Below are 15,376 nucleotides of genomic sequence, written 5' to 3'. Positions count from 1 at the left end.
AAAAAGGAAGAAGACGACCCTCAATTATTACAAGAATGCAACCTTTTTTTTGGCTGACCAAGCAAGTCACCACTTTCTTTATCTCAGGAGGCAAGATGTGAAAGAGAGGCTTACACTTTGCTTAGGCACTATATATGAACAAAAGATAAGGCTGTAGCAATTACAGTTCCACAAAGAAAATTATTTACATGTATTAGTTTGTGTGATGGAGAACGGAGACACAGTAAACATTGACTAATGAAGCACTGCAAAATTTATAGAGCCTGCCAACTGGATATTTGCCTGGTAGTGAGGTTAATGGCCAGTTCATATATCAGTTGGGCACTGATTGATCTCCATGTCCACATCACATTTCTTGAAATAACCTCAAATAAGCTCCATTCAGAGACCTTTCTCTTATTTGAAGGGAGAATGACTCATTCATGTCTGATTATATAAAGCACGCCAACCACCAGTTTTTTTTTGGTGCTGTTCATAATATCCTGAATTGCCAAACAGACTAGTTCTCAATACTCTATTAAATACAGCCAAAGGGAGAGTGGTAAACAGATATGCAGAGAATTCCAAACAATGGGCCCTGAACTGAGAAGGAGCACCAACCTTAAGTGGCAAGGTTGTCTTTAGGACCTTCAGGAAATATTTACTGTTATTCAATAGGTTTTGAGGAGAAGAGCTGAGTTAAATTTAAATGGGAACCAGCTGGTGTAGAGAGACAGGCAACTTTAACACAAATGTAATCTACTATTTTGAACCAGTAGTGTTAAAATGAGCCACTGGGACATTGTATCTAGAACCTTTTCCAAATATAGCAAGCACTGTAAAATCTTTTACTCTTTGAAGACCCTGCAAGAGTGTTTTAGGGTGGCCCACATAAACTGCATTTTGTTAATCCTACCAGGCATTTAGTGTGGCTGCTACCATCAGAAAGCAGTTTTTAGATAAGACCTCGGGGAGAATGGGTTTCAGCCTCCTCAAATGAAAGTAACAATTTTGGAACTCTGAACTTACTTGTGTTGTGGCCAAGTGAAGCATCAGTGTCCAGAATTACTTCAAAGGTCCTTACTATGTCAGCTACCTGGAAGTTGAGGCCAAAACCTTTAGGTTGTCCAAGCAATCAGCAAGCATCTGCTTTTGTCTTGTTAGACCATTATCTCAGATCTGTTTAGTTGTAAAAAGTGTTCAGTCATCCAGGATTGGAGGTTGGACAACACCGGTTCTAGGTCCCTGGTGGAAAAGTGGTCCAGTCAGTGAAAATGTAATATATACCTGAGTATCATTGGCATTGGATTGACCAACATGTGGGAAACTATCAAATGTGTGAAAAGCAGACATAAGTATATGTTGCATAAAAATGGTGAGGATGGTGTTCAATGGAAATCCCACAGTTCAGCTTATGTGGGAAGCAGATCAGGTTTGACTTGTTGGGTGCAGTCAGCCGGGAAGGTCTGAAATCATCCACTGGTGCTGTTTTACTCCATCAGTAGATAGGTGGTCCAGTAAGATTGGATGGTCCACCATGTCAAAGTCTGTTGAGAGATCTAAGAGCACAAACAAGGAAGTTGTCCTCCTATTGATGGAAACAATGGTGTCATTGCAAATATTTAATAGGGGTGTTTTAGTACCAGGATGTGGCCTGAAACCAGTGAGAACAGAGGGAAGGATGTTGTTAGCAAGCCGAAAATATTCCTGCTGGGTGACATATTTTTCCAGGAGTTTGGCAAGCAGGGGTAAAAGTGCTATTGGCCTATAGTTGGACAACTTTGTTGAAAAGTTATTGGCCTTTGCAACATGACCCCCTGTCTCCACTCTCAAGTTTGCAAAATCATAAGGAAATGTGTCAGTTTGCAAGGTTCCCACAATCAGTCATACAGCCTGTGGGCAAAAATATATGACGTTTTAGAGTGTTTTTACTCAAAATGAAAAAAGCATATTCAATAGAAGAATGTGGGGGTCATTACAACATTGGCGGTAAAAGCCGCTTACCGCAGTGCAGAAGACCGGCAATACACTGCCGCGGCCGCAGAATTCTGCCACAGCTATTATGACACACATCTCGGAATCTGCTGAAACTCAGACACCCACACAAGTCTGCCACACCAAAGGTCAGTGTAAAACTGGCGAAAACAAATCCTCCACCGTCACGCCAACAGAAACACGCCCGTGCTATCACGACACACGAATCCATGCGGCGGTCTTTCAAACGCGGTAGTCCATTGGCGGTATACACAGCCGCGCTCAAAATACACACACATCTCCAAAACACCGCCACATTGGACAATTCTAAATACACACACCGGATACACATACAAACACCACTCCCACACACCCATTACAATATAAAACACACACCCACATCACCCACAAACCCCTACGACCACTATTACAGAGAGAAGGCCAGAGAGACAGAGAGCACAGCAACTGAGAACCCCACCACACAGAGGCACACAACACCATCACCCTTACAACATTACACGCACAATACACCACACACCACTACACATTACCACACACATCAACACTGACACCACCCCACACATCACCCAAACCACCCCATGTCAGGCCAAAGACACCCCCGGTTTTCCGAGGAGGAGCTCCGGGTCATGGTGGAGGAAATCCTACGGGTAGAGCCACAGCTATTTGGCTCACAGGTGCAGCACACATCCATAGCCAGGAAGATAGAGCTATGGCGCAGAATAGTCGACAGGGTCAACGCAGTGGGACAGCATCCAAGAAATCGGGAGGACATCAGGAAGAGGTGTAACGACCTACGGGGGAAGGTGCGTTCTGTGGTCTCCAGGCACAACATCGCGGTTCAGCGGACTGGCAGCGGACCCCCACCTCCTCCCCCACAACTAACAACATGGGAGGAGCAAGTCTTGACCGTCATGCATCCTGAGTGCCTCGGCGGAGTCGGTGGAGGAATCGACACTGGTAAGTCAAATCTTAACTATCATATCCCCCACCCTACCTGCATGCCATCACACACCCCCACCCTCACCCCCTCTCCTATCACTCCAACTCCTCACATATGTACTAATAACACAAACCACACATCCCAACACCAAGTCTTGCATGACACAACTAAGCATGGTCACCCCTCACCAAAGCATGCTCACTGCACATACCCATAACAACCCCCTAACCATCATCACACAAACCCACACACAGGAATGCATGCACTGGGGTACACAAACACCCACCCATTGCACACCATTACACACACACATGCAATAATCATGCTCTTACATCCCTGCAGGACCACTAAGGAACGTCACCACACAGGAGGGTCCAGACATCTCCACTCCACCCACAGAAGAGGCCCACAGTGACGACAGCAGCTCTGCCCTACTGGATCCTGATGACCAGCCCCGACCATCGTGGGCCTCGGGACAGTCGGTTCCCCTTGCACAGGGACAGCCCAACACTGACCTTCCACCCTCTGGTAACACCAGCACAGCACTCACCCATCGGGCCCATACCTCCGTACCCAGGACACGTCAATCAGCGGTGTGTCCACCACTACAGGGAACCCAGGATAACCCACCACCCCAACGACAACAGGGACCTGGGGGCAGTGGCAGTGGGCACACGGTCCAGGGGACGGAGGCCCAGGAACACAGGGGAACTGGGAGGGCTGCTGTGCGACAGGGGGTGGACAGGCCAAGGGAACCCACTCTCCACGAGGCCCTCTCCTCCATCATGGGAGCATACCACCACTCCCAGGAGACGATGGCCACGGTCCTGGACAAGTTGCAGGAGACCCTGCGCCTGCAGGACGAACTGTATTTGGGGTTCAGGGAGGAGCTCAGGACCATCAGCTCGGCCCTGGCCACCATCGTAGGGGTGCTGAAGGACATACAGCAGACCATGAGGGACACCGTGGCACTGCCCACCACCTCTGCCGGCGCTAGTGGACAGGACGCCCCGCCACAGGACCACCACACCAGCACCCCACCCCCTGCAGACGGACAACCACCACGCAAGCAGTCCCTGAGATCCAGGAACAGGACAGAGCAAGATGGCAAGACCCCCGCCAGGAAATGAGACCACCCTGATTGTCCTCCCACTGTCCCACTTTGTTACCCTGTCCATACTTAAACTGCCCCAGCTCCACTTCCTATGCCCATATGGGCAGTGCACCTGTGTGACCAATTGACTGGACTCTGCCATGGACATTCCTCCACCATCCCCCATCACCTTTTTACAACCCCCCTCCATTTTTGAGCACTTAAATAAACACCCTTGAACCACAAAACAATCTTGAGTCAGTCTGTGATTTGGTAAAGTTGTATTATCAATGACAGTGTCAAAATGCGTTCCCAATTGTAAAGCCAACATACCTATGTCACACCTCACAAGTCCTTGAAGGATGCAAGCAGATGATACACGTTGGTAACCACACCTGTGAAACCGTAATGGAAAGGTACAACTCAGTGACCAAATACTGCTATTAAATAACAGACAGGATAGAGGTAGAACTGTGAAAGTGAATGTAATGTGAAAAAAAGATTTTCTCACCTGTGTGTCACTGGAAATATTGCTGTATGACTGACTCCCTGTTGTCTATGTCTTCTTCCTCAGCTTCCTCCTCATCACTGTCCACAGGCTCCACAGCTGCCACAACACCGCCGTCTGGACCATCCTCCTGCAGAAAAGGCACCTGGCGTCGCAAAGCAAGATTGTGAAGCATCGAGCAGGCGATGATGATCTGGCACACCTTCTTCGGTGAGTAGAATAGGGAACCACCTGAACCTGGCCTTCAGGAGGCCGAAGGTGCGTTCGATCACCCTCCTAGTCCGCCAATGGGACTCATTGTAGCGTTCCTCTGCCCTGGTCCTGAATTCCTCACTGGGGTCAATAGCCAGGAAAGGTTGGGGTAACCAGAGTCCCCTAATAGCCACACATGGTGCCTCTGGAGTTGACCCATCATATAAGGGATGCTGCTATACCGCAGGATGTAGGCGTCATGCACTGAGCCAGGGAACATAGCATTTACCTGGGAGATGTACTGGTCTGCCAAACATACCATCTGTACATTCATGGAATGATAACTCTTCCGGTTCCTGTACACCTGTTCACTCCTGTGGGGGGGACCAGAGCTACATGGGTCCCATCAATAGCACCTATGATGTTGGGGATATGTCCAAGGGCATAGAAGTCACCTTTCACTGTGGCCAAATCCTCCACCTCAGGGAAAACGATGTGGCTCCTTACGTGTTTCAGCAGAGCAGACAACACTCTGGACAACACGTTGGAAAACAGGCTGGGACATCTCTGATGCCATGGCCACTGTTGTCTGAAAAGACCCACTTGCAAGGAAATGGAGCACTGACAGCACCTGCACGTCAGGGGGGATTCCAGTGGGATGGCGGATTGGTGACAACAGGTCTGGCTCCAACTGAGTACATAGTTCCTGGATAGTGGCACGGTCAAACCTGTAGGTGATGATTAAATGTCGCTCCTCCATTGTCAACAGGTCCACCAGCGGTCGGTACACCGGAGGATTCCACCATCTTCTCAAATGTCCCAGCTGACGGTGCCTAGGAAGGACAACAGCGACCACAGAGTCAACAAATTTCCAGGTATGTACCCACAGATACACAGAACACGACACCAAACACAAAACTCTTCCTGTATGTGTGTTGAGTGTAGGCCTAGCTATGTGTGACGCAGTAGTAAATGAAGCCATGTGGGCCCCTAAAATGGCGGCTACCTGACCTCTAAACTGGGACAATGGGAATGTGAGGTAACTGCGCTGGCGTTGTACCCCGTTGCGGTAGGCGGTTGTAGACCGTGGCGCAGTGCTGCATTGGTTAACATTGGACCCCATGGGTTCCAGGAGCCAATGCCGAAGTGCGCCGGCGGTGATGATACGCACCGCCGCGGACGTCACCGCCGCAGACGTGACCGCCATTTTCTATCTGTTCAATCACTCGATACCTGATTTTCGACAGGAGAGGACCTACACTGCAAGTGCTGCTGTGACCTCGGTCTGGAAGAGACAATGGCTGTTGCATCTGGGGAAAGGGGCCCTGCCTTCACTGCTCAGGAGTTGGAGAAGCTAGTAGACGGGGTCCTCCCCCAGTACACGCTACTCTACGGTCCTCCAGACCAACAGGTAAGTACACAGAAAGCACGTTGTATGGGCTATGCTGGGTGGAGAGGGCTGGTTGTAAGAGGGAAGGGGGCAGAGACCAGGGAACATGAAGGACTGTGAATGCATGTGCCACATGGCAAGGGTAGGGATGGGGGCCACTCACAACGACGGTGCAGTTGGTAATGACTTCTCTTCTTCCCCTGTGCATGTCATGTAGGTCAGCACCCACCAGAAGAAGGACATTTGGCGTGCCATCGCCAAGGAAGTCCGGACCCTGGGGGTCCACCAGAGACGGGCACCCACTGCCGTAAAAGATGGGAGGACATTCGCCACTGGAGCAAGAAGACGGCGGAAGCTCAGCTGGGGATGGCCTCCCAATGTGGGAGGGGTGCCCGTCGCACCATGACCCCCCTGATGTTCCGGATCCTGGGGGTTGCCTACCCGGAGTTGGATGGGCGCTTGAGGGCATCACAGCAGACACAAGGGGGTGAGTACACTCTCATTCTGGGGACTTGGTGCGCAGTTGAGGGGTCTGGGTGGGGGAGGAGGGCTGTGGGTGTACCTAGGCCAGGCATAAATACGTAGGCTAGGCCCCCCGTAATGCAGGGCTTGTGGCACTCCACCCCACCTCAGTAGTGGGCCAAGTACAGGTATAGATGCCCCTGTTTCATCCATGTGTGCAGATGTCCACCACAGCCATGTAGGCCAGATCCCAGCAATTGCATCTGTAGAGGCCAAGAGCACGGCGTAGTGCAGGGGGCTGCTGTGTCTATGTTGTCCGCCAACGGTAGCGGTAAGCCATGCACTCAACCTGTCTTTCTTCTGTCGCCCCCTCCCCCTTTTTCTGCTCTCGCTGTTCTTTTGTGCATCAGCATCATCAGGCAGAGGTACAGTGGCACCGGGGCACGAGGGAGCTGCATCCCACATGGCCATGGAGGGCCACACCACGGACTCAGAATGCACCAGTGGGACGAAGGACGAGGGGAGTTACACTTCGGTCACCGGATCACCAACCAGCGACACGGACTCGTCCGCCGATGGGAGCTCCCTTGTGGTGGCGGCACCATCTGTGCCCCCCACTTCTACAGGTACAGCTGCCACCTCCCCTACCAGCACCGTCCTCCCAGCAGCCCCTCAGCGTTCGCCCGTGCCCACTCACCCAGGAGGGTGGGCATCACCTTCCCCCCAGGCACCTCAGGCCCTGCCCCAGTCACCCATGCTGCCATCAGTGAGGAGGACATTGACCTCCTCAGGTCACTCACTGTTGGGCAGTCTACCATTGTGAATGCCATCCAGGGTGTAGAAAGGGAGTTGCAACACACTAATGCATTCCTGGAGGGCATTCATTCTGGTCAGGCTGCCCATCATCGATCCCTGCAATCTCTGGCCTCAGCACTGATGGTAGCCATTGTCCCTGTGTCTAGCCTCCCCCTTCCAAATTCCTCCACCCAGACCCAATCCCCTGTACCCCAGCCTATCCCAAGCACACCATCAGACAAGCAGGCATACACCTCAACACTCAAAAGTAGCTCAGGCAAACATAGGCACCACACAACCCACAGGCACTCACACAAGCATCACACACATGCAGAAACAGCAACATCCACTGCCTCCACTGTGTACCCCTCCTCGTCGTCTCCCTCCTCCCTCCCAGTATCATCTACACTCTCACCTGCATGCACTACATCTACAGGCACTAGGACTCGCACCAGAACACCCAACACCACACCCCGCTCACCTGCACTCACCACCCCCACTCCCATTTATACGTCCCCTGTGTCCTCTCCCAGTGTGTCTGTGACACCCCCCCCAAAGTACACAAACGCGGGCACCCACACACCCAACATCCATCCACCTCACGACAGCCTCCAGTACCTGCACCTGCACCTGCACCCAAAACACCTAAAGTGACACCTCCTACAACCACCTCCTCTTCCTCCACTCCCAGACCCCCTCCAGCTGCCCATCCCAGTGTTCGTCAGAAACTGTCTCTCTGCAACGTTGATCTCTTTGCCCACACCCCCACCCCTCCAATTCATCAGTCCCATAGTAGCGCCTCAGCCAAAAAGACTCCAGTACCAGTGGTGCGTGTTACAGGTGTGTGGAGTGCACCGGCCACCAGGGCAGGCAGTGTGACACGGAGCCAAGGCACTGCCAGTCCACCCCTGTAAAGCATCTCAGATTGGAAAGTGGCCGACGGGACCGGGTGAAGACTCCTGGAGGCAAAGCTACTCACAAGGGTCCCAGGGGAATTGCAGAGTCAGCTGTGACTCCTCCAAAGGTGGTGAAGGGCCAGAAGAAGTCTGCACAGCCTGGTGTGAGCATCACGGCGGAGAAGGGCCCCATCCTCCCCGGCGGCCGGGACGCCACCGCCAGCACCGTCGTCACTGGTCAGGAGACCACCTCCGGAGTCAGTGCCCAGGAGGGCAGAAGTATCATCACTGGTCAGGAGACCACCGCCAGAGTCAGCGCCCATGAGGGCAGATGTATCGTCACTGGTCAGGAGGCCACCGCCAGAGTCAGTGCCCAGGAGGGCACAAGTATTGTCACTGGTCAGGAGACCGCCGCCAGAGTCAGTGCCCAGGAGGGCCCCGGCTGCCACAGTCCCACTGGGCAATGAGCGACCGTCATGCCACACACCAATGCACAGGTCAGAGACCGCCAAGCACCGCTGAACAGGGAAAGCACCGCTGAACAGGCCAGCCACCGCCATGGCAAAGCACCGCTGAACAGGGCAAGCACCGCTGAACAGGCCAGAGACCGCCATGGCAAAGCACCGCTGAACAGGGCAAGCACCGCTGAACAGGCCAGAAACCGCTATGGCAAAGCACCGCTGAACAGGGCAAGCACCGCTGAACAGGCCAGACACCGCCATGGCAAAGCACCGCTGAACAGGGCAAGCACCCCTGAACAGGCCAGACACCACCATGGCAAAGCACCGCTGAACAGGGCAAGCACCGCTGAACAGGCCAGACACCGCCATGGCAAAGCACCGCTGAACAGGGCAAGCACCGCTGAACAGGCCAGACACCGCCATGGCAAAGCACCGCTGAACAGGGCAAGCATCGCTGAACAAGCCAGACACCGCCATGGCAAAGCACCGCTGAACAGGGCAAGCACCGCTGAACATGGCAAGCACCGCTGAATAGGCCAGACACCGCCATGGCAAAGCACCGCTGAACAGGGCAAGCACCGCTGAACAGGGCAGAGCACCGCTGCCGAAGGAAAAGACCGCCACATCAAACATCGTTATCCCATGTACAGCTGGGACAGTGACGGGACAGGAACTGTCACGGGGAGCCTAATCCAGTCTAGGCACCATTCCCCCTCCAGAACCAGTGGAGAGATCCATCCACTTGAGAGACTGTGGCTTTGCACTCCCCAGGATATGGCAGTGGGCAACCCACCCACTGTAGAGACTTGAGAGACTGTGGCTTTGCACTCCCCAGGATGGTACAGTGGGCAAGCCACCCACTGTAGAGACTTGAGAGACTGTGGCTTTGCACTCCCCAGAATATGGCAGTGGGCAACGCACCCACTGTAGAGACTTGAGAGACTGTGGCTTTGCACTTCCCAGGATATGGCAGTGGGCAACCCACCCACTGTAGAGACTTGAGAGACTGTGGCTTTGCACTCCCCAGGATATGGCAGTGGGCAAACCACCCACTGTAGAGACTTGAGAGACTGTTGCTTTGCACTCCCCAGGATATGGCAGTGGGCAACCCACCCACTGTAGAGACTTGAGAGACTGTGGCTTTGCACTCACCAGGATACATCAATGGGCATGGAGCCCCCTCATGGATCTGGCGTGGTTCTGTAATCCGGCTGAGGTGCCCCCCATTCCCTTCCCCCTGAGGTGCCTGTTGTGTTTCTCTCTGATGCCCCGGCATTGTTCTCTCCGTTTGTGGACAGGTATCTTGTGTGGGCCTCGCCCATGCATTTTTGGCCCAGTGGTGCACGGACATTGAGATGTGCATATCTGCACTACTTCTCGTAATGTATATACTTTTGCATGTGTTTATATATATCTGTATATATTTGAAACATGTATTTTGATACATTACAATGTTTGAACTGATTTCGTTTTGTCTTTGCATTCTTCTGGGGGGTAGTGGGTTGTTACTGTGATGTTTGGAAATGCATTGGTGTGTGTGTTGTAATGTGTGAAGGTGGGGGTGTTGCGTGTGTGTCCCCCTGACCTTTGCCTCCCCCCTCCCCTATGTCGTAGGTGCAGTACTCACCGTTGTCTTCGCCGCCGCCGCCGCTGGTGTTCGTAGATGAGCAGGAAGACAAGGGCAGGGAGGATTTGTAGTTCCAGCTCCATGGTGGCCTCCTTCCTCGTGGGATGAGTAGAGGTGAGAGTTTTCACATTGCAAAAGCTGTTTCCGCCATGTTTTTATCCACGGTGAATCCGCCCCGGAAAATGTGGCGGATTGGTAGGTTGTGATACTGTGGGCTGTACATTGTCTCCCGCCTGTCTGTTGGCGGTGACCGCCGCGCTGCTTGTCTGTACCGGCGTGGCGGTCGGAGTGTTAAAGTGGCTGTCTTTGTTGGGGGTTTCCGCCACGGTCATAATTCCCTTTTTTTTTTCCGCCGGCCTGTTTTCTGTATTACCGCCGCTTTAACACCGTCCGCCAGGGTTGTAATGACCACCTGTATGTCTTGAGAAAGTAACATGTTGCTGTTTAGAAACCTAAAACATTTTTAAAACTGATCTTTGTTTTAAAAAATGTTTTTTAAAATGTTTGATTTGTGTTGGAGATTTATAGATGCTAGTATTTGCTTCATACCAGTGGCCACTTGTTGCTATGTGTTAGAAATGGGGTCTTTGGTTGGCAGTCAGGTTACCCCCTGTCCAAGCAAGGACCCTCACTCTAGTCAGGGTAAAAGGGAATCACCCTCAGCTAACCCCTGCTTACCCCCTTGGTAGCTTGGCATGAGCAGGAAGGCTTAACTTCAGTGAGTATTTGTACCAACAAACACAGTAACTCAATTAAAACACTACAAAATGACACAACACAGGCTTAGAAAAATAGAAAATATTTATCTAAACAAAACAAGACCAAAACAACAAAAATCCACAATACACAAGTTAATGTATCAATAAAAAATGCAAAAAGAGTCCTCATGTAATTTTAAACACAACGCTAACACTGTCAGCGTGAAAATGTACCCTGGGCATATCAAAATAACCCCGCAGGGGTGAGTGTGTATCAAAAAGGGCTTGCGATGCTTCGATATCACTCACGAGTGGGACCTTGCGTTGTTTCTCCTTCAGTCAGGTCGCCGTGCATCGTTTCTTCTCTCCGCAGGAGAGCGATGCGTCGATCCGGTCAGCACTCTCGGATCCGGGCAGGCCTTACGTTGTTTTTACACACCCAGCCGTGTTTTCATCAGAAATCCAGCCGCACGATGATCCGAAAACCACGCAGTGTGGGTTGCGAACTCACCAGCCTCTGTCAGCAATGATGCGCGTCGTTTCTCCAGCCGTGGGCTTCGATTTTCCAGTCGCGTTGCAGGTGAGCATCGATTTTCAGCTGCAAAGCCCCCGGCGTGACGATTTTTCAGCCACAGATCGGAGTTGCGTCGATCTTTTCCCCACACGGCAGTCGGTGTGTGGATTTCTAACTCTTGGGCTGCCAGCTTCTCCTTTTAGGGTCCCAGGAACTGGATGGGTCCCACTTGGCAGAGTAGGAGTCTCAACAGAGGCTCCAGGTGCTGGCAGAGAGAAGCCTTTGCTGTTCCTGAGGCTTCAAACAACAGGAGGCAAGCCCTAAATCAAGCCCTTGGAGAGTTCTTCACAAGAAGGAAGGCAACACAAAGTCCAGTCTTTGTCCTCTAGCGTTGGAAAAAGCAGCAACTGCAGGATAGCTCCACAAAGCAAAGTCACAGGGAGGGCAGCTCTTCAGCCCTTCTCCAGGCAGAGGTTCCTCTTGGTTTCCAGAAGTGTTTTAAAGTCTGTGGTTTTTGGGGCCCTTCTTATACCCATTTTGCCCTTTGAAGTAGACTTACTTCAAAGCAAAGTCTCTCTTGTTTGTGAAATTCTGCCTTGCCCAGGCCAGGCCCCAGACACACACCAGGGGGTTGGAGACGACATTATGTGAGGGCAGGCACAGCCCTTTCAAGTGTGAGTGACCACTCCTCCCCTCCCTCCTAGCACAGACGGCTCATCAGGAAATGCAGGCTACACCCCAGCTCCCTTTGTGTCACTGTCTAGTGAGAGGTTGAAAGGACTTGCGGTCCACTCGAGTCCAGGTAAACAGGATAAATCTTTATTTAAGTTGTATTCTCCTGACAGCTCCTTCCTCCCGTCCTCCCTCTTCGGTCTCCGGCACCAACTGCCACGCATAGCACCAACCCCACCAACATTCCACAATCAGGTTCTTTGTTCGTCAGTTCCACAGCGCGAGGAACCAGAAGAGCAAAGAAGGACCCAACACATCTCCTCCCTTACAACAAATTTAACAAACAAGAAAAACCAATTAATTTACAAGAAAAAATAAATAAAAATCTTAAATACACAAACCTTGAGGATAGAAAAACCGAGCATGAAAAGCGTTCATATTGAAATAATCTGGCCAGAATACTAGCATGTATAATCTACTAATCTCACAGGAGCTTTAACAGTTCTGGATGAACGTCTGTAAGGACGCACAGGGAAATCGATTGTTTTAGATGCATGGCTACCAAAACGCATAATGTAATCATCAAATTACTTAGGAGGTTTGATAGCCCTCTTGGTATGTTTGATCAATTTTGTTGCAATTGGAGACTGTAATCCAGGACGTTCAATACACTTGCCACCACTGTCCCCACCCATGATGTGCCTTGCAGTATCAGGCTTGGTAAGGGATATCTTATCTTTATTCCACCACTTACCATCATCCAGTTTAACTGCACTGTCGCCTACTTGGATTATTTTCTTGCCGCTAGAAAATTTGGACAAACCCGTGTATCTTGGACACTTCACTCTCACTGCATCACCAACCTTCCAATCAAATTTACGACGGCGAGTTACATGTGAACTCTGCACATATTTCTGTTGCGCAACTTGGCGTCTCTCCTTCACACCATCAACCTTATACCATGGCACACAAAAATGACCCATCCATTCTCTGGTCAATTTTGAGGATGGAACACGTCCCCGTAATAATACGAAAGGTGACACTTGGGTATCTGAATTGTTAGTAGTGCGCACAGCCCACAACAATTTATCCAACTCGCTCTTGCAGTGCAGACCACCCACCTTAGACAATTGAATATTGTCCTTGAGGACCCTGTTGAATCTCTCTACTAATCCATTACTCCTAGGATGGTACAGAGATGACTTAGTGTGTTTGATTCCTAAGAAATTCACAAATTCTGCAAATTGGCCCGAAGTAAATTGAGAACCATTGTCAGTCAAAATTTTATCAGGAATTCCTTCCCTGGCAAAAATTCCTTCCAACCATCGGATCACATTATTGGAGTCAGGAACTTTAACAAATTTTACCTCTGGCCATCTACTGTAAAAATCTATTAGCACTAACCCGTATTCTTGGGATCCATATGATAAATTCACAGGTCCAATTATATCAATTGCTAACTTGCTCCAGGGTTTATCAGGAACACAGGTCGCTTCTATAGGACTAGGAACTGTAATTTGAGATTTGTCACTGGCTGCACAATAGACGCAGTCCCTTACGAAGTGCTCGACACACTTATCCACTCCAGGCCACCAGAATCCTTCTCTGACTCTCCTTTTCATGGCACGCATACCAATATGACCCTCATGCGCAAGGTTCAAAACCCTATTCCTCATTCCCTTCGGCACAACCAACAAATTCGACCTGAATAACAATCCATTAATTACCGACAGTTAGTCAAAAACATGTTTAAACTTATCTTTAAAATCGCCATCTGGAGACCACTGTAACCACCCATTCACAACTCCCTGCACAATTGACTTGATTTCATCATCATCCTCACAAGCTTCCCTCCATTCTTGTTCACTTAACACTCCATTCAATTGCTCACCTATTATGCAGACAACAACCTCTCCATCTTCATCTTTGGGATTGGGATACATAGATATTTCTTCTAAAGGATCAGTGGTCGTCAATCTAGACAAACAATCGGCCAGAATGTTCTTTTTTACCAGGTACATACTCTAACTTAAAGTTGTGCTCACATAATTTATACTGCCACTTAGCTATTTGTGGAGTAGCCCTCTCCGCACCTTTGGCTGTAAATAGTTGAACTAAAGGCTTGTGATCAGTTCGAACCGAAAACCTTGTGCCCCACACAAATTATTTAAAGTGGTTAATACCCCAACAACATGCCAAGGCCTCGCGTTCAATTACAGAATAAGTTGCTTCAGCACCTTTCAAACTCCTTGAAGCAAATGCGACAACCTCCTCCCTACCATCCCTTTTTTGTAACAACACAGCTCCTAAGCCTTTCTGACTAGCATCAGTCATAATAATAGTGTAATCTCTGGTATCAAAAGGTTTCAAGGGAATTGCTTGGGAAATCTCTTGCTTAATATTACCAAATTCATGATCACAGTCGGCATCCCACATAAATTTAGTGTTCTTTTTCTGTAACTTCCTCAGATTGTACGTTTTTTCTGAACAATTAGGTACAAATCTGGCGTAAAATTCTATTAAACCCATGAAGGACCTCAATTGGTCTTTGTTTTCAGGACAAACAAAATCCTGAATAGCTTTCACCAAACTCATCTTGGGTTTGATGCCATCAGCTGACAACTCAAATCCTAAGTAATTCACCATGGATACTCCAAAACGACACTTATTAGAACTGAGAGTTACCCCCTTCAGTTTCAATGTATCCAATACCTCGCTTAATCTATCATTTTGTTCACACATATCTTTACCATAAACTAGAATGTCATCCTGGAATGCCATCACACCACTCATGCCTCTGAACATGCTTTTAACTGTCCTCTGGAAGACAGCGGAAGCGGAAGCTAACCCAAATGGCATGCGTTTAAATTGGAACAACCCAAAAGGAGTGATGAAAGCGGTGTAGTGTCTGGAACTAGGATGGAGACTAATTTGGTGGTAAGCAGAAGTCATATCGAGCAAAGAAAACATTTTTCCGCCCTTAACAGAAGATAACATTTCTGATATGTTGGGTAATGGGTATTGATCAACCCAAATTTGATTGTTAAGATCACGCAAATCCACACACATTCTCAACATTCCGTTGGCCTTGCGAGCTAAAACCACTGGCGACACCCAATCCGAGGACTCAATAGGTTCAATTATGTCCTGTGCA

This window comes from Pleurodeles waltl, chromosome 7 (genome assembly GCF_031143425.1).
Source record: "Pleurodeles waltl isolate 20211129_DDA chromosome 7, aPleWal1.hap1.20221129, whole genome shotgun sequence".
NCBI lineage: Eukaryota > Metazoa > Chordata > Amphibia > Caudata > Salamandridae > Pleurodeles > Pleurodeles waltl.
This window is presented reverse-complemented; position numbering follows the sequence as displayed.